This window comes from Taudactylus pleione, unplaced genomic scaffold (genome assembly GCF_031769625.1).
Source record: "Taudactylus pleione unplaced genomic scaffold, aTauple2 ptg000854l, whole genome shotgun sequence".
Lineage (NCBI taxonomy): Eukaryota > Metazoa > Chordata > Amphibia > Anura > Myobatrachidae > Taudactylus > Taudactylus pleione.
The window spans coordinates 492,958-517,506 of NW_028285256.1; positions in this window are offsets into that span (position 1 = coordinate 492,958).

Here is a 24,549-nt window from a genome sequence, read left to right on the forward strand (position 1 = left end):
AACCTTGCACAACACGAAAATTATTCTCCACTGCGCTAGACTAAGGTGCATTCCTGCTCCTCTTCCTATGTCATAGGCCGTAGTGGCCTTAGAGGGCCTTTTTCTGCACCTCCATCCACTGAAGCATATAGAGGGCAGAATTCCACCTAGTCACTACCTCTTGCTTCAGCTGATGGCAGGGCAAATTCAACAGTTCTTGCTGCTGCTGCAATCTTTGACATGCAGTTGCTGAATGTCAAAAATGTCCAGAAATGTTTTGTGCCACTGAGAGCATCTCTTGCATACCCCTGTCATTTTTTTTAAAATGTTGAACCACCAGATTAGTTGTGTGAGCAAAACATGGGATGTGATCGAATTCACCCACATGTAATGCTCGCACAATGTTGCTGGCATTGTCAGAAATCATAAATCCCTAGGAGAGTCCAAGTGGGGTAAGCCATTTTGCAATGATTTCCCTGATTTTCTCTAAGAGTTTCTCAGCGGTATGCCTCTTAGTGAAACCAGTGATGCACAGAGTAGCCTGCCTCTGAATGAGCTGGCATTTGTTAGATGCTGCTGCTGCTGTTTGCACAGTTGGAGGCAATACACCTACCCAGTGGGCTGTCACAGTCATGTAATCTTTAGTTTGCCCAGTCCCACTTGTCCACATATCTGTGTTTAAGTGGACAATGGGCACAATGGCAATTCGGAAGATATTAATAAGATTTTTTTTAATGCCCTTGTACAGATTGGGATTTGCTATTCTACAGAAGTGGAATCTAGAAGGCACATTGTAACGGGGACATAGGACCTCCATTAACTGGGTAAAACCCACTGCATTAATGGCGGACACTGGACGCACATCTAATACCAGCATAGCTGTTATGGTGTCACTATTCCGCTGTTCAGTTGGGTGTTTGATGTCATACTTGTTCACCAATTCAAGGGACTGTGTGATAGTCAATTGTTTTGTTGAACTTCCTGAACTACTACAAATAGTCTTCTTCCCGGTCCCCTTCTGGGATAAATATCCACTTATAGAAATAGCAGCAGCAGCAACAGACGTAGCACTCAAGGATCCTTTTGAGGAACAACAGATAGGAGAGGAGTCAGTCCTTATGATATTGGATGCAGGACTACTTCCGATCATGAATGAGGATGTCGATGATGATGCAGGTGTTGGTGGTGGAGATTGCAGGCGCTTGGATCCAGATAGAAGGGAGAAGCTTGGTGACACTGGACTGATTGTTGTTTGTTTTTTTGTCCCTAAAGTTTCTGTACCCTTTCCGATTGGATGAATGTGCTGCAAGTGACGTAACAGGGAGGAGGTTCCAAGATGGTTACGGTCCTTACCTCTGCTCACCGTTACATGGCAACGGTTACAAATGGCTTGACAAAGGTTGTCTGGATCTGGGTGGAAATAATTCCACACATGAGAAGTGGATTTTTTGATCCTTTCCCCAGGCATGTCAACAATGGGATTTTTCCCACCATGGGCCACAACTGTTGCCTGATTTACAGCTTTTACACAAACATCCTCGCCATCAACATCCTCATCATCATCAACATCCTCATCATCCTTGTTGTTATCTCCAACTACATAAAAATCCTCCTTATCCTCCTCGTGCAATTCCACAGTAGCATCCTCGATTTCTATGTCAGAAGGCACACAAATGGTAGAAGAAGGATCCTCTTCAGGTACCATATTAGAATGGTCAAGTTCTATGGCAATGGCAACCACGGACACACTTGGACTCTCCTCTGGGATTTCTGATTTTTTTCCAAGCACACAGTTGGTTCCGGTGTTTTACTCATCTTAACAATTTTAAATTTTTTTGTATCTCTCCTACAAGCAGAGGGGCTTAAATTATAACTAGAACCATCAGTCATAAATACAGGCCAATGCCTTATCCTTTCCTTGCCACTTTGTGTAGTGAATGGCATATTGAAATTTTTTTGTTTCTCTAAAGCTAACTTTGCTTTACATTTTTTTTTTTTTTGCTTTAACAGGGTAAAAGTAGATTTTTTTTTTTAGCCTGACTTCTTGACCTGACTTAAGCCCTGGTACATCAGCTTTCATAGATGATGTTGACGGCCTTGCATCGTAATCATGACTGCTGCCGGCAGCCACAACACTGGCTTGTGGATCCTGCTCTCCGGTCATGTGACTGTCCTCCGTACTCACTACACACACAACCACACACAAAAAAATGTTGGTTTTATTTTTATTATTTTGGGCAGCAGCCCCTCAACAGACAGGAGCACAGCACGCCTGCACAGCTACGCCGATGGCAGTGACAACCAGGTGTGGCTGACACGCGCACAAAAAAAATTGTTTATTTATTTTTTGGGCAGCAGTCCTTGACAGACAGCAGCACAGCACCCCTGGGAAGCTACACCGATGACAGTGACAGCCAGTTGTGGCTGACACACACACAAAAAACATTGTTTATTTTTTGGGCAGCAGCACCTCAACATACAGCAGCATAGAACAGCTATGACATTAAAAGCAAGGTGTGGCTGACACGCACACAAAAAAATGTTTTTCTGTTTTTGGGCCAGCAGCCCCTTGACAGACAGCAGCAGCAGACACCTGCACACCTACGCCGATGGCTATCATGCACAGAATTTTTTTATTATTTTGGCCAGCAGCCCCTCAAAAAAATAGGAGCCCTGCACAGCTACACCAATGACAGTGACAGCCAGGTGTGGCTGACACACACACACAAAAAATTGTTTATTTATTTTTTGAGCAGCAGCCCCTCGACAGACAGCAGCACAGCACCCCTGCGCAGCCCGTGGCACCATGGGGTGCCTCAGGGCACTTGCAGGGGTGCCTTGGGTTGGTGATCCAGTACAAATAAAATCATTTTTAGTCAGTGTGATAACCAAAGCCAGTGCTAATGGCTGCCAATCATAAAATATGTGTACAAAAAGAAGCGCAGCCCTGTCACCCACCACATAACTGACCCTAATGGTGACATGTAAGCAGAATTTACTTAAATTAATTTTTTCTGAATTTCTTAGTAAGGAATTTTTGTCCCAGGGATGCCGTGGCAAAAATTCTGATATTCTAGGGTGCCGTGATTCAAAAAAGTTTGGGAACCACTGCCATAGACCATTGATGGTTAACAAACACTGATGGTTGACCATTGATGGTTAACAAACATTCCTACTCACAGGCAACCAGAAACATTCCAGAGATTAAACACATAGAACTGACACTGTCACAGTTCCCGTTGGGGAATCAGTCTTGCATGAAATTCACAAAATAAATTACAGCACAGACAGTAAATTAAAAGAACCAAAACAAATTAGGTTGAACTTCTGTGAAGTAGTTAGTGCTGCTTTAATATATTATCTAGCACTGATTGAAGCGTTAGAGCACATTACTGAGATGTAAAAAGTGTTAAAGCCAAGGGGCTGCTTGTAAAAATGAAAGTACCTAGTTTTCCTGCTCTTCTCTTCATCAATTTGGAGCCCATGAAGACATGTAATAATATGTTTAAGTATATAAATGTTTTGTTTTCAAAACTCAAACCAATGGGTCACAGCTGTATATATGCAGAGAATGTCAGCTGCTACATGAATTAAATATCATGAAGACTGTCACTGTGTAAGTGTACAAGAAAATATTGATGTCCAAAATGCTATTGTCACCTTTCAGGTATCAAACCCAGGACACCCATTCTGTAAGGCACTCACCATAACCACTCACCCACACACGCCCATCATATTGAGACCTGCAACTGTTGTGTATGGGACTTTACAGTAGGGAATGTGTGCAATACTGTATCATCTCAATAGCGGTGTAGCATAAACTGCAGCATGCCAGGTGGTGGGAAGTTGAGAGCAATGTATAGAGTTCAGTAGAGTTACTTAAGAATATTGAACTTCAATTGCTTTGTCTTTATTTAATGCTGGGTGTGTGTCTTCTGGCCAACACAGATACCTGTATGTATTTTTATAAATAACAGAACTCACACAACAAGTGATTTTTTTGTTAATCCTGTAGTAAACATTCAAAAGAAAAAAAATAGAAAGAAAATACCGATGTCCATTGTTCATTCATGACAGTACTACTGTATAGTGTAATGAAAGATAGGTTCCATCAGCCAATCAGCAGACGACGCTGCAAAAGTTTAGTTGGCTATTTCACGCAGGCGCTGTGCAGTTTAGGAAAAGCGACTTCTGGTGGACAGAAAGTTGTATTACACACTTTGGCTTTTCCAGTGCTTAAGTACTTTATGTTGCACCCTACTGCAGCATGCTGCGAGATACGTCTCCACTGCATGGCGCGACTAGCATGGCGTGCTACATGGCATATGGAGCAAAGATGTGCTACATCTTTGTTCACTGGCCTCCCTGCCGCAACGTGTCAGTATGTGTTGTGGCAGATACTGCGCGTTACATTGTGGCATGGCATACTGTATGCCATGAAAGACTACATGCCTTGCAGTACACAGTTTAACCGCTGGATGGCATATGCTCAATGGATGAAAACTACAGTACTAAATACAATACTATAGCAGTGCACAGTAATATGTGAGAGGCTGGCCAATCACGTTCAGGCCGTGTAAATAATCACTCCTCCTGCTTGAAATGATCACTTTGTATCAAGACTACAGTAAACTGCTATACAGTAGACATTACTGCATATTGTACTTACTGTATTATGGGTCATCTGTACTGTATACTGTCAATACATGGTGTAAAGATGCCTGGTCATAAAGTAAGAACATTTCAGGTTCAATACTTTTAAAGTACTCTGCTCAACTTTATGCATTGCTTAGCACTTTCTGCATCCTTTCATCTCTATATTATGACATCCAGCTTCATTAGACTATAAACCACTATTGACATTCTACTGTATTATACACATTCACTGCTGTAAAGTCGCACACGTCACATCACATACACGACAGGTGCAGGTCTCGATATGGCTGGCGTGTGTGGGCAAGTGCTTACGATGAGCACCTTGCAGAATGGGCATCCCGGGTTCGAGATCCGTAAGGGTACAATGGCATTTTGGATATCGATATTTTCTTTATTTTTATTTCTTTATTTTATTTCTTCACTACAGGATTAAAAATAAATCACTTGTGTGAGTTCTGGGGGCATACTCAATTTGGTGCGAGAGTAACAAAAATCCCACACCTGTGGGGTTTTGCCTGCAGGTGCGGGATTTTTGCTATCCAATTAGGAGCGGGTTGTCTACTTTTTGTGTGCCAGGAGGTTTCTTTTTGCACACCTCCAGAGCACGACCAATTTTCCTAAAATCCCCAATTTTAGGAAAAAAGGTCAGTAAATGCTCTGGGACCCTGGCGGCACCCCTCCTACTGACTAATTAAGCAATTGGAAGTTTCCAATGTGCTTAATTATTCAGTAATACTCATCTTCAAAAGTGCTGTCTTCTGCATCCAGTGTCGGGACCCGGCCTCCCACAGCAGCGGTGAGTATGTCAGTGTGTGTGTGTGTGTGTGTGTATGAGTGTGTATGAGTGAGTGTGTGTGACCCCCGGTGTATGTGTACCCTCCAAGTGCAGTGTGCCCCCATGGAATGGGCGCTAGGTGAACTACATCTCACTGCAGCCCTTGCCCCTACCACCAGCCCCTGGGAACTCCCAGCAGCCCCTCTCCAGTGAGAAGCTAGAAGGGAGCCATGGAGACCACCGGAGACCCCCAGCAGGTAAGTGCAAAAATATATAATTTTTTTTACGTGGCGCAGGGTTTTCAGAGCTGAAAACACCGGGACCACTTTTTTTTTAATTGGATACCACAGGTATCGAGAGAGCACATAACCTCAGTAATCCAAAATTGGGGCATGAGGTTTTTTCCTTTCTAAACCTTGCGCCCAATTGAATATGCCCCATGGTGTGTGAGTTCTGTCATTCATAAAAATACATACAGGTATCTGTGTTTGCCAGAAGATGCACACCCAGCATTAAATAAATATAGATCAATTGAAATTCTATATGATGCTCAGGAAGTTTTTCATAAAGCGAGATCATGTCAGGTTCAATAGTTTTAAAATAAAGTACTCTTCACTTCCCTCCTCCCTTCCTCTCTGTGTTTTGCCACCCAAGTCCCTTCACCACCTCCCCCCACCATCACTCATTACTATTCAACTCCACTGAGCTCATTGTATGGTTCACCACCATCCCCCACCATCATTCACTTCTATTCAATGCCGCCGCATGCTGAGCTCACTATTGACATAATACTGACTTACATACATATGTAAATAAGCTCCTAGTTAGTAAGATCTATTTGTTGATGATAACATACTGCTACTTTTAGAAAAATGTAGCCATAGGGGTCATTTAGCCTTATAACCAATGCAGTCCAATGATCCCATTTGAAAGTACAGTTTACTGTACTTTTTTTTATATAACAGCTGCATACTGTCATGATCAGCTCAGGGAATTCCTCAATAGAGGAATAAAAGCCGGGGGGTTTGGGGTGGCTAGGAAGCAACTGAGAGAGTGACAGTGATTAAGTCTTCCTACTACGGCCAAACCCAAGTTTGGCTAGACCTGCCCAGAGGTGTGGAGTCTAACCCACTTGTTGGTCTTCACCAGTGACCCCTCCTATTGGGATTTGGGTTTTGCCACACCAAGTGAGAAGGTCGCGGCCCTCTGGACAGGTACCTGGGAATGGCAGGAAGACCAGGAAACAATACTAGAATGAGATAGCACTGGAAACACTACAAATGTAATGACACTGGGAAACAATAGAAATGAGAAGGTACTGGAAGTTAATGGCAATGATCCAAATGCTAGTTTGCACTTGGAAATGTGAGGTCCTGAGGCTGACTTCAATGGAAAAGATATCGTAAGTCCAGATACAGAATGTACTTTGAAACAACGGAGAGCCAGATGCAGCCTTGCTCAGGGTAACACTGGAGATGCAGATGTGGATAACGAAATGAAACCCTGGGGATCCAGACGCTGACTTGCTCTGTGAAAAACAGGAAATGTAGACAGAGGTGAACTGGGAAATATCACGAAGACTAGACACTGTAGGAGTCTGATCCGGAGAAACACTGGAAAGAGACACTGGAAATAAACAGTATAAAGCTAGGAGTGAGTACTACTGTTACTTATATTTGTCTGTTTTTTGTCTATACCTCACTTTTCCTCCCTTGCCTTCTCCCCCTTCTCACTACAACAGCTGTTACTACTTTGATGTTCACCCTGCATAATTCAGTTATGTTACTGCTGTTTATTTTCACATTATATGATTATTTTATCTTCTATTATATGATTCAATGGCTATCTCTCTATACCTAATATCTGTGAAATGTTTAATATCTATGATGTAAACTGTAACACTTTTTTCCTACAGCTGCACTTCCTCCATTATGATACATATCACTATTTCTTATTGGTAAGTCTTGTTTAAAGAGAAGTACTTGGAAAGTATGTTGTATTGACTCACCAATGAAAAGGCACTTAAACAGAATTTTATGTTAATCTCCTGCAAAGACTCATCTCCTTGGGTAAGAGATACTCAGACTGAATTGATTATAAATTGTTTGTCAAGATCGTGGCTGAGAGGATAAAAAACATTCTTCCGTCATTCATTCATAGAGACCAAACTTGTTTCATAAAGAATCATCATTCATGGTGTATATCAGTAAAGGTTTTCAGTTATCGAGCCCCTCTATTCCTCTGGGATGCTAGTTACTAATTTCATCCTATCCCTACATGAGAAAAAGGCTTGCGACCTAGTCACCTGGAACCACCTTCTGGATTATCTTCAGCGCTTTGGCTTCCCAGAAGGATTGTAAAGAATTCTGAGGGTACTAACAATGGACTAGATAGTGCTCTCCTCTCCTTTTTGCCATTGTTCTTAAACCATTAGTAGTTGTGCTGAGGCATTCTACCCTATTTATAGGAGGAACTGAAACCATGTCAGCATTATTTACTGGTGATATATTTATGTTGGTTTCAGATCTGGTCTCACCAATCTCAGAGATAGTTTGTAGTATTCAAAACTCTGCAGGATATAGGGAAAATCTGTGCAAATCTGGTATTTTTCCTCCAATTTTCCCCACTCCACACTGAACCAACACCTCCTCTGTGAATTTAAATGTACTCATTCTCAAGTAAAATATTTGGGAATTCAGATCACACTGAATATTGACTAGCTACAGTATGTGATGCAAATTTTTCCCCCACCGATAAATAAAATTTGTACCCCTTTTGGTAATTGGAAATTCCTCCACCTCCTGTGTGGAGCAGACATACTGTAATTAAAAGCATTATATTCCCTGATACTGATAATTTGCATAGTTGTGATTTTTTTTTTATGGAGCTATAAAAGACCTAGAACAGGAAAGGGGGGAACTGGGTGTTACCAAAATTTTTGCTTTCATCTCTTTCTGCTATATTGCTGACTGGTTACTTGGCCGTGCAATTTGCACAATTATTCATCCCTTTCTCGGTAAAGCTTTAATGCACACATCCAGGCCTCTTCTTCTCCCATCTGTCACGACTTATTCAAATATACCGACCTCTCCTGGGTTAAAATTAACAAAAAAGCTGCATTGTGATATTAGATAAATTAGTTTCATTACCTTTTGGGGCAACCCCTTTCACACCGGGTTTAGATAATACCTTCTTTTGACACACAGGGAGCAAGGTTTGGCATCTGTTAGGGATGCATTTAACATTATAAACAGAACAGTTGAGGGGTTAACTACGCACACAAGCGGCAGCAGTTAGGAAGTACTAAAAAAGGAGATCATCCACCTACAGGAAGAATATTGGATACAAAAAAAGAGTTAAGTACTCCCGTACCTGCGCACAGCTGGTAAACTAAAACAATATTAATAAAGCACAGTATTAAACACAGTAGGAAGATTTCATAAACCAACAGGAATAAAAAAAGTCACTTATTTTAGTTCAATCCAATTGGTATTTCTACCAATGAGGAACTTCAATCCTATGGGTGGTCTTGATTTTCAAATGCCGGTCTCCATATCGAGTTATCCTCAGGAGAGGGCAGACAAAGAAAAAACAAAGAAAAAACCAATTGTATAGTATATCTGAAATATGTGGGCAATTCTGTAAAAAATAGTCCTCCACTTTTGATCTTCAAGTAACATCCCTTACTCACATATAAAACGGAGTATGTACCACCCAAAAAGGTTTCTTTATCCTCTATATAGCTGAGTGTATACAGGAGTAAAATTCTTGATTTATCCAGAAATATATTACCAGTAGTAGTAAGAAAGATGATGGGCGTAGCCAAACTCACAATCAAGCATGCTATGATGGACGTATCAAGGTCTCTCCTCCTCCACCAATCCTCTTATTCACCTCATATCCATGAAGCATGTATTAAATTTTATATGAAATTTTGTATTAGGAGCAGAATTGGTTTTAACAATTTTATTGATGTCAACACTTAAAATCCAATAAAATAACAATCATATACACATGGAGCAGATGGAACAGAATGCAATCACCTGAGAACGTGAGAACAGATCCGGACTGCCATGCCAGCAGGGAATGAAGCTCCAAGTGTATAAGTGTTTCCATAGCCCATCCACCAATGCGTTTCAACCTCAGTCTTTATCAAGGTGTACATTACTGGGGCTAGGAGGCCAGCTTAAATACCCTCAATCGTCCCTCCATCTAAATGAGAGGTGGAGTGATGTCCACAGAAATAAAATCAGAAACAAAAGTACAGCTCACACCTCATCTTATATTGCATACCCATACATCCTGCATGGTCTTTATAAATTTTCACAATACCACCTCAGTATAGTGGTTGTTTAATAAAAAAAATTTCATCGAGGAGGTTCCATATTATGCGTTCCACGTCTGGAACACATGTATTTCTGCCAGAAGTACTTCCTCATTGGCGGCGGTTCATGTATGCCGCGGATGACATAGACGACACCGCTGTGCTCAGGGGGATATAATTTATCTGGCGCAACTTAAGTACATCCTCTCTTCCAGCTGGAGATATTCTAGCTTCTATGGTCTGTGTGTTTTAAACAATATGGCCGTGCATTCCAGTCAGGGAGGGAGGGGACATAGTGCTATTAGGCATTAGGAGGTAAATATGGCTGTGCGTTCCAAATGGGAAAGTACTGGACATTTGTTTCCTTCCTCATATAGAGGCTAGGATAACTTCCAAATGTATGAAGAAACAAATATATAATACTTTCTGGTTATAAAAAATTTAGTTTTTAGAAGTTGCGCCAGAAAAATTATTCCACCTGAGCACAGCAGTGTCACGGCTACAGACACTTGAGACTCCTGGGAAGAGTCAGGCTTACTAGGTAGTATGAACTGAGGTGGTTTTATTATTGACCTTTTCATGAAATATCACTAGCACGAAATAAAAGTAAATAGAATTTATTCAAGAACAAAACTGTATGGAAAAGTTCCACATTAAATCTCAATAACACAAGGTTCATGACATGCACTAATAGGTGCAGATATATTCCCCTGTGAGAAACAAAGTTTGAAGTACACACTGAACTGGTGTGGGGTGAAACCCAAGTCCAACATGAGGCTAGGGCCTCAGGATAGAATGGAGGTCAATAACAGGGTTGATCTCTGTATCGCGATGGAGGTCCGGAACAGGGTTGAGCCCTGAGATGTAACAAGATCTGGAACAAGGTTAAGCCCTGAGACGTAATGAAGATCCAGAACAGGGTTGAGCCCTGAGACATGATGAGGGTCTGGAGCTGGGTTGAGCCCTGCGGCGTAATGAAGGTCCGGAGCAGGGTTGAGCCTTGCCGCGCAATGAAGGTCCAGAGCAGGGTTGAGCCCTGTGGCGTAATGAAGGTCCGGAGCAGGGTTGAGCCCTGCCGTAGGATGAAGATCCAGAGCAGGGTTGAGCCCTGTGATGTGATGGGGTTCTGATGAGGATAGACTGTAATGGTGCAGTTGACAACTGTAGAAGAAGTAACCCCAGTGTCCATATGAGTCAATTATAACAAGTAAACCAAATAGTGTAGCGTAGAATGGAATAGCAGTAATAGAGCAGGATAACAATGGAAAGACAATAGCAATGCTGAGCTCTGTAGTGCAGCTGATAACCTGTATCAGAAATTGAACCGCAACATGAGCAGGAATGTAGTGAGGTCCACAGCATACACCAGGCACAGCGGGGATCTGGCAGGTTCCAAGGAAGACCTAAAAGTAACATTGCACAGACAATGAGGCATAGTTAGTAAGTAACAGGCTTTATACTAGAGGTCTGTGATCCATAGGAAGTTCAGAACATGTGACCCAAATAGAATCAGGTTTGGAATAATAAGCAATCAAGGAATCCAACATCCTGATGACATCTAAGAAACAGATGATCACTTTAACTCTCTGCACACTGCATGCAATGAATGCCAGCAACCAGGACAGATCCTCCAATGACCACAATGCAACTTTGGCAAGTGTAGTTTATCTTTATGTACTGAAATAGTCAAAGTCCTGACAGTACCCCCCCCCCTTTTTGGGTGGTCTCCGAACACCCACCAGGTTCAAAGGGAAATTTAGCATGAAAATTACATATCAACTTAGGAGTATGGACATCAGAGTCTTTAATCCAAGATCTCTCCACCGGGCCATAGCCCTTCCAGTCTACCAGATATTGCAACTGATTTTGATGCTTACGTGAATACAGAATCTTATCAATCTCAAACTCCACTCCTCGAGAAGTTGTTATTGGAGGTACTTTAGGCAAGCTGTCATGAAACCAATTAAGAATCAATGGTCTAAGCAAGGAGACATGAAAGGAGTTAGGTACATGCATAGTTGGAGGTAACTGTAACTTACATGCCACTGGGTTTATAATTTTTGCAATATGGAAAGGCCCAATATACCGGGGGCAAATTTTATAATGGGTACTTTAAGTCGAAGATTTCTAGTGAACAACCAGACACGTTCACTGACAGAATACTTAGGAACAGCTGAACGTTTTCTATCAGCAAAAATTTTATAATTATGAGAGGCTTTCCTAAGACACTTATGTACCTGTCTCCAAATTCCGGAAAAATGTTGGAGAGTAGCTTTGGCTGCCGGAACTTCCACTGTAGGAACTGATTGAAGCTCAGGAACTCGAGGATGCTGGCCACAGTTGGCAAAAAGGGACTTACACCTGTAGCAGACGAATAGTGAAAATTATGGGCAAACTTAGCCCAAGGCAAAAATCCATCCAGTCGACTTGAGAAGAGGAAATATACATTCTCAAGAAGGTCTCCAAATCCTGGTTCACTCTTTTGGTTTGTCCATTTGACTGAGGATGATATGCAGAAGAAAATTGTAATTTAATTTGTAATGATGAACATAACGCCCTCCAAAAATGAGCAACAAACTGAACACCATGATCAGACACTATTTCAGAAGGAAGTCCACGAAGACGGAATATCTCCTTGATAAAAATTTGTGCTAGTTTGGGGGCTGATGGAATTCATGCCAAAGGACAAAAATGGTCCATTTTGGTAAAACGATCCACCAAATAACCAATACACCCCCAAAATACCCAAATAACCATACACCCCCTGGATTCGGGAAGATCTGTAATAAAATCCATGAAAAGATGGGTCCATGGTTGGGTAGGGATGGGTAGTGGATGGAGGGGACCCACAGGAGACTGCCAGGAGGATTTATGTTGTACACATTTAGAACAAGAATGTATAAACTCTTGAATATATTTTTTCATGGAGGACCACCAATATGAACGTTGCAGGAATTAATACATTTTATGAACCCCTGGATGTGCAGAGAAATGAGAATTATGAGCCCAAGAAAGGAGTTTACCTCGTAAATTCAGGTGCCACAAATATCCTTCCAGGAGGAGGATCAGGAGAGATGGAAGTTGAAGAAAAGGCCAGAGGGTTTATTAAAGGGTACCTTTGATCCTCATTTTGTTCTTTCTCTTCCAACATAGATCAAGAAAGTGTGTCTGCCTTTTTATTCAATGAACCTGGATGATACCTGAGGATAAAATCAAAACAGGAGAAAAAGAGTGCCCAATGAGCCTGTTGTGGGTTCAAGCAATGAGCTGTCTTTAAATACAACAAATTCTTATGATCTGTAAAAATGGTAATTGGATGCTTTGCACCTTCTAGCAAATATCTCCATTCCTCTAACACTAATTTAATAGCTAATAATTCTTTGTCCCCGATGGAATAGTTACTCTCAGCACTGGAAAACTTTTGTGAAAAGAAACCACAAGACACTGTTCTCCCATCTGCGGCCACTTGGGACAAAATGGCACCAACTCCATAAGTGGACGCATCCACTTCCAATATATATGGTTTTTAAACATCAGGTTGAACTAAAATAGGAGCTGCAGAAAATGCATCTTTGAGCGTCTGGAAGGCATTCAATGCTTCTGGGGACCACACTTTGGGGTTAGACCCTTTTCTTGTCATAGCAGAAATTGGGGCCATAATCATTGAAAATGCTTTGATAAACTTTCTGTAATAATTGGCAAAGCCTAAAAATCTCTGAATAGACTTTAATGAAGTGGGCAAAACCCAATCTTGTGTAGCTTTCAGCTTCTCCGGGTCCATCTGAAGTTCAGAACCAGAGATAATATACCCCAAAAAGGGTATAACCGGGACCTCAAAAACACACTTAGAGATCTTACCATAAAGCTTATTAGCTTGAAGATGACTTAGTACCTCTTTGACATGAATACGATGATCAGAAAGATTCCTGGAAAAAATTAAAATGTCATCAAGATTAACAATAACAAACTGATAAAGTATATCTCGGCAAATTTCGTTCACAAACTCCTGGAAAACTGCGGGGGCATTACATAAGCCAAAAGGCATAACGAGGTTCTCATAATGACCATCTCATGTATTAAACGCAGTTTTCCACTCATCTCCTTCTTTAATTCTAATCAAATTATAAGCTCCCTTTAAGTCAAGTTTAGTAAACTGTCGAGACACCTTGACTCTGTCGAACAGCTCTGTAATAAGAGGCAAAGGATATTTATTTTTTACTGTGATCTCATTTAGACCTCGAAAGTCGATACATGGATTAAGTCCACCATCTTTTTTCTTTACAAAAAAGACGAGGAAGGCCTGATGAACCCCTTCCTCAGGTTGTCTTGCACATACTCTGACATGGCTTGAGTTTCAGGGACAAAGAGAGGGTATACTCAACCTTTGGGTGGCACTTTACCAGGAATAAGTTCATTAGGACAATGCGGTGGAAGTACATCTGCCACCTGTTCAGAAAAGACATCAGCAAACTCATGATAAGGCTGTGGGAGAGAAGGTGGGACATCTACTTTTACTTCAGCCAATTGTACAACAGGGATCAAACAATTTAGTTTGCATTTAGGACTCCAAGAAAGGATTTGAGTACAAGTCCAATCAATATGAGGGTTATAAAGAGTTAACCATGGTAAACCAAGAACTATATCATACATAGAAGAAGGTAATACCAACAACTCTAAACTTTCTTTATACAAAGCTCCAACCCTCAGCTTCATAGACTTTGTTTGATGCGTTTCATATCCATTAGTTATTCTAGTCCCATTCACTGCAGAGAGGGAAAGAAAACGGGATAATCTAACAACAGGAATCTGCAACTCTTGAACCAATGAAGACGAAATAAAGTTGCCAGCTGCTCCAGAATCTACCAAGTCAGAAAACACTTGACACGAATAACCAAAATCAGGAATACAAACGGAGATTAAACAATCCTTTTTGGGGAAATACATTGAGAGAACCCCTAGTTTGACTTCCCCTCCATCAACTAGGGATGACCGTTTCTCGGTCTTATTGGACATTTAGCCAAAAAATTTTCAGAGGACGCACAGTACAAACACAAATTAGAATGCCTCCTACGTTGCTTCTCTACTTCAGATAACTTATATTTATTAATTTGCATAGGTTCATCAGTTGTACCATGAGAGGAACGAGACTGGGGAAGAGAAATTTTAGTATGCTCAGTACGACTCCTCTGAACCCCTCATTCTCGCATGCGCAAATCAATTTTAATAGTCAATTAAATCAACTCATTCAAATTCTCAGGAAGATCCTGAGTCACTAACTCATCTTTAAGTTTCTCAGAAAAAACATTCCAATAGGCTGCTCTTAATGCTTCATTATTCCACTTAAGTTCTGCCACTATAGTTTGAAAATGAACCACATACTGACCAACTGGAGATGTTCCCTGTTTCAATCGCAAAATGTCCACAGACACGGCCACTGATCTTCCAGGTTCATCAAATATCCTCTTAAAAGTATAAACAAAAGCTTGGTAATTAGACATTAAAGCATAATTTCTCTCCCATAAAGGAGAGGCCCATTCGAGAGCAGTACCAGACAATAATGATATTATATAAGCCACTTTAATATGAGGGGTGGAAAAACTTTGTGGTAATAACTCAAAATGAATCTCACATTGGTTGAGAAATCCTCTGCAGGTTTCTGGATTACCGTCATAAGAGGTTGGAGTCGGTAGACGTAAATGAGAAGCAGAAACCACTGATGTATTCGTAGCAGGTATATTAAATTTATCCAAACGTGTAGAAAAATCCTGCTAAACTTGAACTTGTGTATTTTCCTGTACTTCCAGATGGGCGGTCAAATCCTGGAGCACATGTACCCCAGTAGCCTGTTCCAGATCCGGATTCATTTTTAGTTCTGTGCAAACTGTCACGGCTATAGACACTTGAGACTCCTGGGAAGAGTCAGGTTACTAGGTAGTATGAACTGAGGTGGTTTTAGGATTGACCTTTTCATGAAATATCACTAGCATGAAATAAAAGTAGATAGAATTTATTCAAGAACAAAACTGTATGGAAAAGTTCCATATTAAATCTCAATAACACAAGGTTCTTGACATGCACTAATAGGTGCAGGGATATGCCCCTGTAAGAAACAAAGTTTGAAGTACACACTGAACTGGTGTGGGGTGAAACCCCAAGTCCAACATGAGGCTAGGGCCTCAGGATATAATGGAGGTCAATAACAGGGTTGAGCCCTGTATTGCAACGGAGGTCCGGAACAGGGTTGAGCCCTGAGATGTAACAAGATCTGGAATGAGGTTAAGCCCTAAGAAGTAATGAAGATCCGGAACAGGGTTGAGCCCTGAGACGTGATGAAGGTCCAGAGCAGGGTTGAGCCCTGCGGCGTAATGAAAGTCCAGAGCAGGGTTGAGCCTTGCGACATAATGAAGGTCTGGAGCAGGGTTGATCCCTGCGACAGGATGAAGGTCCGGGGCAGAGTTGAGCCCTGCGGTGTAATGAAGGTCCGGAGCAGGGTTGAGCCCTGCAGCGTAATGAAGGTCCGGAGCAGGGTTGAGAACTGCGACGTGATGGGGTTCCGATGAGGATAGACTGTAACAGTGCAGTTGACAACTGTAGAAGAAGTAACCCCAGTGTCCGTATGTGTTAATTATAACAAGTAAACCAAATAGTGTAGCGTAGAATGGAATAGCAGTAATAGAGCAGGATAACAACGGAAAGACAATGGCAATGCTGAGCTCTGTAGTGGGGATCTGGCAGGAGTCCAAGGAAGACCTGAAAGTAACATTGCACAGACAATGAGGCATAGTTAGTAACAGGCTTTATACCAGAGGTTTGTGATCCATAGGAAGTTCAGAACATGTGACCTGAATAGAATCAGGTTTGGAATAATAAGCAATCAAGGAATCCAACAACCTGATGACATCTAAGAAACAGAAGTCCTGACAAGCGTAGTCCTATATGTCATCCGCGGCATACATGAACCGCCGCCAATGAGGAGGTACTTCCGGCGGAAATACATGCGTTTCAGACGTGGAACGCATAATACGGAAACTCCGAGATTAAATTTTTTTTTTATTAAACAACCACTATACTGAGGTGGTATTGTGAAAATGTATAAAGACCATGCAGGATGTATGGGTATGCAATATAAGATAAGGCGTGAGCTGTACTTTTGTTTCTGATTTTATTTCTGTGGACCTCACTAATTGCCCCTAATTGAGAAGGAGGGACAATTGAGGGGATTAAGCTGGCCTCCTAGCCCCAGTAATGTACACCTTGATAAAGACTGAGGTCGAAACGCATTGGTGAATGGGCTAGGAAACACATACACTTGGAGCTTCATTCCCTGCTAGCGTGGCAGTCCGGATCTGTTCTCACTTTCTCACGGGATTGCATTCTGGGTCTAATTCAGACCCGCTTACGAGCGCTGAGCGCTCGCAAGCGGGTCGATGTTGGCCAAGTGCACATGTGCACGACGAGGGCGGCTCCGTCGTGCGCATGCATGAGACCCGAATAACGACGGCCAAGCAGTCATTATGGGTTTCGCAACAAAGGGGGCGTGCTGTCGATGGTGAGTGACAGCACACCCCCTTTGGTGGGCATGCCGGGGGCGTTGCTGCCCAGACGGAGGTGTTCCCATGGGAACGCCTACCGTCTGGGGCCGGCCCCACTGATATCACTAGTGATGTCAGTGGGAGTGCTTTTGGCTCTGATAGAGCCAAAAGCACTCCAGGGCTTGCAGCAACGAGACCCTACCGCAAGGGTCTCGTCGCAAGCCCAATGGCCATCATTTTGGCCGCTCGCTAGAGCCAGGAGGCCGCTCTTAAAATCAGAGGGACGGCCCTGATTCAGAGCGAGCGCTCTGTCAGAGCATCCGGCTCTGAATCAGGGCCTCTGGGCCTGATGCAGACCCGCTCGCGAGCGAAGCGGGTCGATGGTGGCTGAATGCGCATGCACACGACGTCACTGGCAGCTCCATGTTGTGTGTTTATTATGTGTAGTTAGAACCATGAACATTTAAATATTAGATGCTATGAAATTGTCTGTACGGGTGTCTGTATCTCTGGGCCAAACGGGACCTAACCAATATTAAGGACTGACTCTGAAGAGCTACATAATATCACTTACAATTACTCAGTTAACTGTCTATTTAAATCACCAATGTCAATGTTATGTATGACACATGCAGCAAGAATTATATAATATTCTAAGTAGCTGATTTATGTTAAATGGGTTAGAATGCTACAAGTTAGACTATTTCTGTCTTCCTAATTATAAGAATCTATAAATTGATACTGTGATATTAACAACTATTGCACAATTGCAAGATACATTGTGCTGATAATACATCTTATATAGTTATAGCACAACTAGCAATAGTGAGAAAAAATATATTTTTGCATATCATTTGAGATCTGTTACAAAACTAGAATTAAGAATATTCTCTACCTATTCATAAACGTAACTAATAATAGAGAGTTACATGCACTATCGCGGACTGAGCAATAATCGGTTATATTTAACCATCAATTGAATAAATCTGATTTAGGTGCCACAACATATTGGCAATTTGGTATAGGTATTTAAACCAATTATATTGATATGGTGGTGGGATTTTCCAGTCTCAAACTATATATCTTTCTCACATTATACCAATAAGAGTATCAACAGTAAGATACTATAATTATTATATGAGAATTTAATTTCGATACCCCATCAAGAGGAAGAAAATATCTGATAATCCAGACATCATAGCATCCAAAAGGAGTAGGAAATAAATATTACTATTATTATCCCTAATTAGAGAGACATTTAATTATACTCTACACAATAACACGTCAGTGGATCTGCCATTTTAATATATATGTATGTGTTGTTTGATATCAATCTTTTAACCTTATATTTCACTGTATATTCCCCCCCAATAGGGGATAACTATTTTAGGTAGTAACCAATAAAAGTTATATTTTAATTCTCTATTTACCTTATCTGTGCGCCCATTATTATCAACTCCTTTTCTCTTTTTTAAACACAAGTTTAAATTTAGTTGATTAGGGCTGCACCCCCGTGATTAATGATATATTGAACCAACATTATATAGGGGTTATCCAATCAATTTATTGATAGAGTGCAGATATATCTCTTTTCCTCTTCTACCTTCCCTTTGAATAACAAACACAATTGCAGATTCACAGGACAGGTGAGTTAGCACTCTCCCTCTTCAGCAAACTCAGTAATAATATATGCTGGCTGTGTCAGGACCTGCTTCACCATGATAATGGGTGAAGCAGGTCCGAACATTTACCGCCAGTTAGCGGCCTGTCATATCTCTCCCATGGTCTTCCACATTTATAAGTTCATTATTTAAGGTTTTTGGTATTACCTTCTTAAATTTACACTAGCCTGGAAATTTGATTTGAACAAACCATTGCATTCTCCTCAATGGGAGAGAGTTTCTAATTACACCCAGGTATTCACACAAGTCATATTGGCCCTGGAGACTAAATATAAAGTGTCTTAATGTCCTCAGTAGAATGTTTGCTTCTCTGCTGGATTGGTTGTTGACTCTGGGATTAATCTCCTGGGGTTGGCTACGGGATGCTGGCACTCGGGATCTCGGTGGTAAGAATCCCGAAGCCGGCATCCCAACCAGATTACCATCCCGACAGCAGTATACTACCTAACCCTACCCCTCCCTCCCCAGTGTCTAAACCTAACCTACCCCATATTGCCTAAACCTAACCTCCCCTACCTGCACCTTAAACTTAGCCCTCCCCCCTTAATGCCTAACCCTAACCCTCCCCCCTAACCCTGGTACTTACCTTTGGTATCCCGGTGGTCGGGATGCAGGCTTCAGGAATGCAATAAGTGTAGGTGTTCCAGCATGAGCATTGCGAATGCCGGAATCCCAGCTGACAGGATCCTGAATGTATTCTCTCTCCTAGGATTCCCAGGCACATTTGTGGTGAATCGGATATGTTTCCCATCGATGGCTCCCGTGCAGTTAGCGAAATTCCAACACCTTTCAAATTCTTCAGTGATGGTTTTCCACTCATCCACAGTTGTAGGAAACTGGAAAATGCTGAAAATATTGGTTAAAACATTAACATAAATTTTTTGATGATTATTTCTCTACAGACTTCCTCCCAAGAACTGGATTTGGCAGGGACTTCTGACTTGAGTCTGATTGAAGAAAGTGAGGGGGATGTATCACTTCCTCCATACCCACCAGCATCTACTACCCTCAGAAAAAAAGACATCAGCAGGGAAGCAGTGTCGGACTGGGGCATAAAAGGCCCACAGGGGAATGCAATGGCAGGGGCCCGCCGAAGGGGCGTGACCAACCTTTTGCAGGTGTGGCCATCAATTGGAGTGGTGTGGTCATCCCCATTAAATAATATCAATAATCTGTGACACTTAATTTAATTCCAATAATCCCTGCCCCCTTTATAAAAATATCAATAATCGGTGACCCTTTTATTATAGTAGCCAGGGGCGGATTGGGATAGAAAACCTACTTAGGAAGTTTATGGGCGCAGTGGGGGCAGGATCCCTCCTGATAGGGCCTGATTCTGTGATTCTGTCGGACCCAGTTGCGCCTTCCTTGCGCATTTTGCTGTAGTTATGTCTGCGACTTTATGCGAATGGTGCTACAATGCCCTTCCCTGGTGAACATCCATGCATCCGAATATGTAAGGACTGAGACGCCCAATTACAGTGTCTACAGACGCTGCAATCGTGCATGTTTAGACGCCACCATCAGTCGCACCATTGAAACTTTCACCCTATGGTAGGTACAGATCATCCATCTGAGTATGGACTTCAGTGTGAGCAATTCAGCATCTCTACGCAACCACTTTCAATAGCACGCCCGTGTCACTCCAATAACACGCCAATGTCTCTCCCATAACGCACCCGCGTCACTCCAATAACGCGCCTGCGTCACTCCAATAACACGTCCATGTCACTCCAATAACTCGCCCTTGTCACTACAATAACTCGCCCATACTATGTGACATCTGCATCTGATTAGCCAACTGCCTAGGAAGACCCAACACATTTCTAATACACTTCTGGGTGCATCTGTCCGAATTTGTACTGCAACTATGTATGAGCACCATCGGGACGCAAGCACTGATTAAAAATCACATAAAAAGAAAACACTTTAGTCTCCACAGGAAAAAAAACAAACACATCGGCCTCAATAAGAAGAAAATAAAACACAATGGCCCCGAACAGGTTAAAAAAATAAAACACATTGTCCCACATAGGAAAAAAAACTAACATTAGCCGCTGGCAGGAAAAAAAAAAACGCATTGGTGTGGACACTGTGGGGAATAATATTAATACTGGGGACAGGAAAGGTGTGGGGAGAGAGGTCCTCACACACTGCTACAGCTGCAGCAGGCAAGGGAGAAAGAGCAGCCACGCAGAGCTGAAGAGAAAGGGAAGGAGGCGGGGAGAGGAGATTATCAGGGGTATTCAATATGGAACGGAAACCTCGCTGTCGAAGATTAAGTTGCATATCGGAGATTTTCCTGGGATAAAGTATCGGGCGCGCGCCCGCTTTATCCCCGTATTCAATATGAAAACTACGAAAACAGGACCCGGCGAAGTAGGATCGGCGAAAAAAAATTTTTTTACCTGGAATAAATTGTAGGACCCCCCTAAAGCTGTAAAAACATGGGGGATCACTATGGGTACCCCCGTTTTAGCCTGCAAATGAAAGTCGGGGTTTTTAATAGCTGCGGCAGGTGTTTTTTTCCCGACATTGAAGAAGTGATGCAGAAGAGCACTTAGGTTATTTTTTTCGTTTTTTTTAAGTGGTCCCATCAAATTTGGGGTACATGAAAATGGGTACTAGCATATTTTTAAGTCCCTAAAGTCTTTTTTTTTAAATTCTGCAAATATGCACCTGCCGCTAATAGCCTATTCTAGAATACACCTGCCGCATACTTGCAGAATAGCCCTGAACCTATTTCCCTAGGTTTAAACAATTTTTTTTTAAAAAATGTTTCACCCCAATTTTTTAATTCATTTTTTGGGGTGTCCCTATTTTTTTTTTTTACTTTTTTTGACAGTTATTTTTAAAATGTCATTCCCAGGGGTGCAGGCTATTTTTTTTAAGCCTGCACCCCTAAACCCCAATTCTGCACTTTTTTTCGCCACCTATTCAGTGGTGAAAAGTTATCCCCGTTTTTTTTCAAAGACTTTTCGAACCTGCGAAAAGTCTTTGAAATTGAATACGGTGTAAAACCAAAACCTGCGAAAATTACGTCATCGGTGCGAAAACATCGCAAAAACTGAGTTTTCGCTCCATATTGAATACCCCTGTTAGGCTCACATATTGAACTTTTCCCTATTGGCTACCCTGCTTCCAGGTGCTGTCCTGTACTGTCCCGGGGTAGGCTAGTTAGCCTATCACCCTTAGTCAGAGCCACATTACGCAGCAGCTGCTCCCGGCTAGCGGCGCCAGGAAGTGCTAGCTATCTGGAGCATATGACTGCTTCCAGTTTGTGTTCCATAGTGGAACGCAAGTACTGGAAGTGCTGCTCCAGCCAACAGTGTGAGCCAAACCGAGCCAGGCCTGCCTGGCCGCAGTCAGTGACAGTGTGTGCCGGGCCAGCCGAGGAGACTATGGGACTGGCCTTACGGGAACTTACCTGCTGTCCCAATCCGCCCCTCATACTAACAATTACTGGTACCTCTTTTATTAGACTAACAATAATAATAGTTTACATATACACACACACTGTATGTGTATATATATATATATATATATATATATATATATGCTGTGTGTGTGTGTCTGTGTATATATATATATATATATATATATATACACACACACATACATAGTGTACACATACATAGTGTACATAAACAATCCTATACATAGAATACATTTATCTATGCATACACAAATACCTATACATAGAATACCTATACATACATAGACCTGGTATACACATACATGCATGCTTACACACATACATTACATATACATAGTATACACATACATACATATACAGTGTAAATTATGTATACATAGTACATAGAATAGGATGCTGGCAGGGAGAGGGTTACAAGACAAGAGGGGTCTGTTACATTCCAGAGATAAGGCTTCCAGGCATTCCAATGCAGAGAAACGGGACACGTGTAGATATGTGTACTGGGTGGTTACACTTACTAACATTTTTAATGTCCATCTATATTACCTGCAGCCATTTACTGCAGACAGGAAACAATCCATGCTGCATAGTATACAGCAGTCCCTAGCCAACCTCACACCCACAGTAGTGACTGTCAAAGTGCAGGTAACTCTGTGCAGGGAGAAGGATGACACCGCAGCCGCACTTGCAGGAAGAGTAGTGGAGAGAGAGGAGAGGGGGGGGGGGTCGTGTCTAGGAGAGACAAACATACCTTATAGGTGGCTGGTCCTGGGGGAGGGGCAGCAACTAACACCAGCCGGGTCTCTACAGTCAAGACTATAAAAAAATCCTCCTTGTGAGCAGCACGGGATGCCCGGCCATAGAGGATGTGAGACAGCCCAGTGCATGGGGGGAGCGATCAGCAGCTGGGTCAGTTAACATAACAGCCTTGCAGAGCCTGCTATAATAAACCCTGCCAATGACCTGCGCTAGGCCCCGCCCTCTCGCAAAAGAGGGCGTGGCTATGAAACAGCCGGGCCCACCGGGGATATCCCCGAATCCCCGGCACCCCAGTCCAAGCCTGCAGGGAAGAAAGCAGCCGTTGGACCACACAGCTTTTACAGATTTTACAACCTATAAAAGTTTTATTTTATTATTTTATACAATTATCAACAAGGTTTATCTTTCCCAATAGCTACTCTATGGTACATGGTGGTAATGACACTGATTGGACATGGTCACTAAACACATGGCGTAAGGACAGATTGTTGGAGGCCGAGGCTACAATGTGTATTTGTGCCATATGTTTCTAGGACTATTCAAATCAGCATCAGACCCACCATCTATCATAAAGCAGCATAGCTTTTGTGACTGATAAAACTTGTTTATAATTGCCTTTTAAATTATATATGCATTGTAACACGACCGGATTACGACCTCTCCTGGGGTAGATGGACTTCCTCTTCACACACACAGCAGCCGGAAAAATAGTACACCAGTCTGGGGTCTCATACTAGCTGGTCGGTACCAGTAGGTAGTTTTCACCAAGTGTTTCTGTCTGAGCCAGCCAGTCTGCTTGCTCTCCCAGGTATGAGACACTAGTTTACAATCACACACAGCCTATATCAGCCAGTTCCAGGTGCAGACCCTAATGAGCCTGCTATCAGGCCAAAAAGGCCAAAACCTGGAGTGGCCTGTGGATGGAGCCCTCTCTCTCCTCACATCCACACCCCCTAGACCCAAAGCGGCTTTTGAAAAAGCCGACACTCAAATCTACTTCACTGCAGACTTTTCTCCTGGGGGTTTTTAGAACACATAGGTCAAAAACCTAGGACAAATGTATCTACCACTGACAACTTTAACAGTGTTCCTATCACATATCCCTCCCTTTATTTCGACCAGTGGGGTGGAACAACTGAAGCCCCCAAGCAATGAACGCATGACAACGTGTCTGCATTGGCCAGCTGGCTTCCTGGCCTGTGTTCTACCGAAAATTTAAAGGTTTGTAGCGCCAAGAACCATCTCGTTATTCTTGCATTACTGTCCTTGTTTTCTGACATCCATTTCAGAGGGGCATGGTCAGTAATCAGTTTGAACTTTCTTCCCACCAAATAGTACCTGAGAGTTTCAAATGCCCATTTTATGGCCAAAGCTTCCTTCTCCACTGTGGCATAGTTTCTCTCATG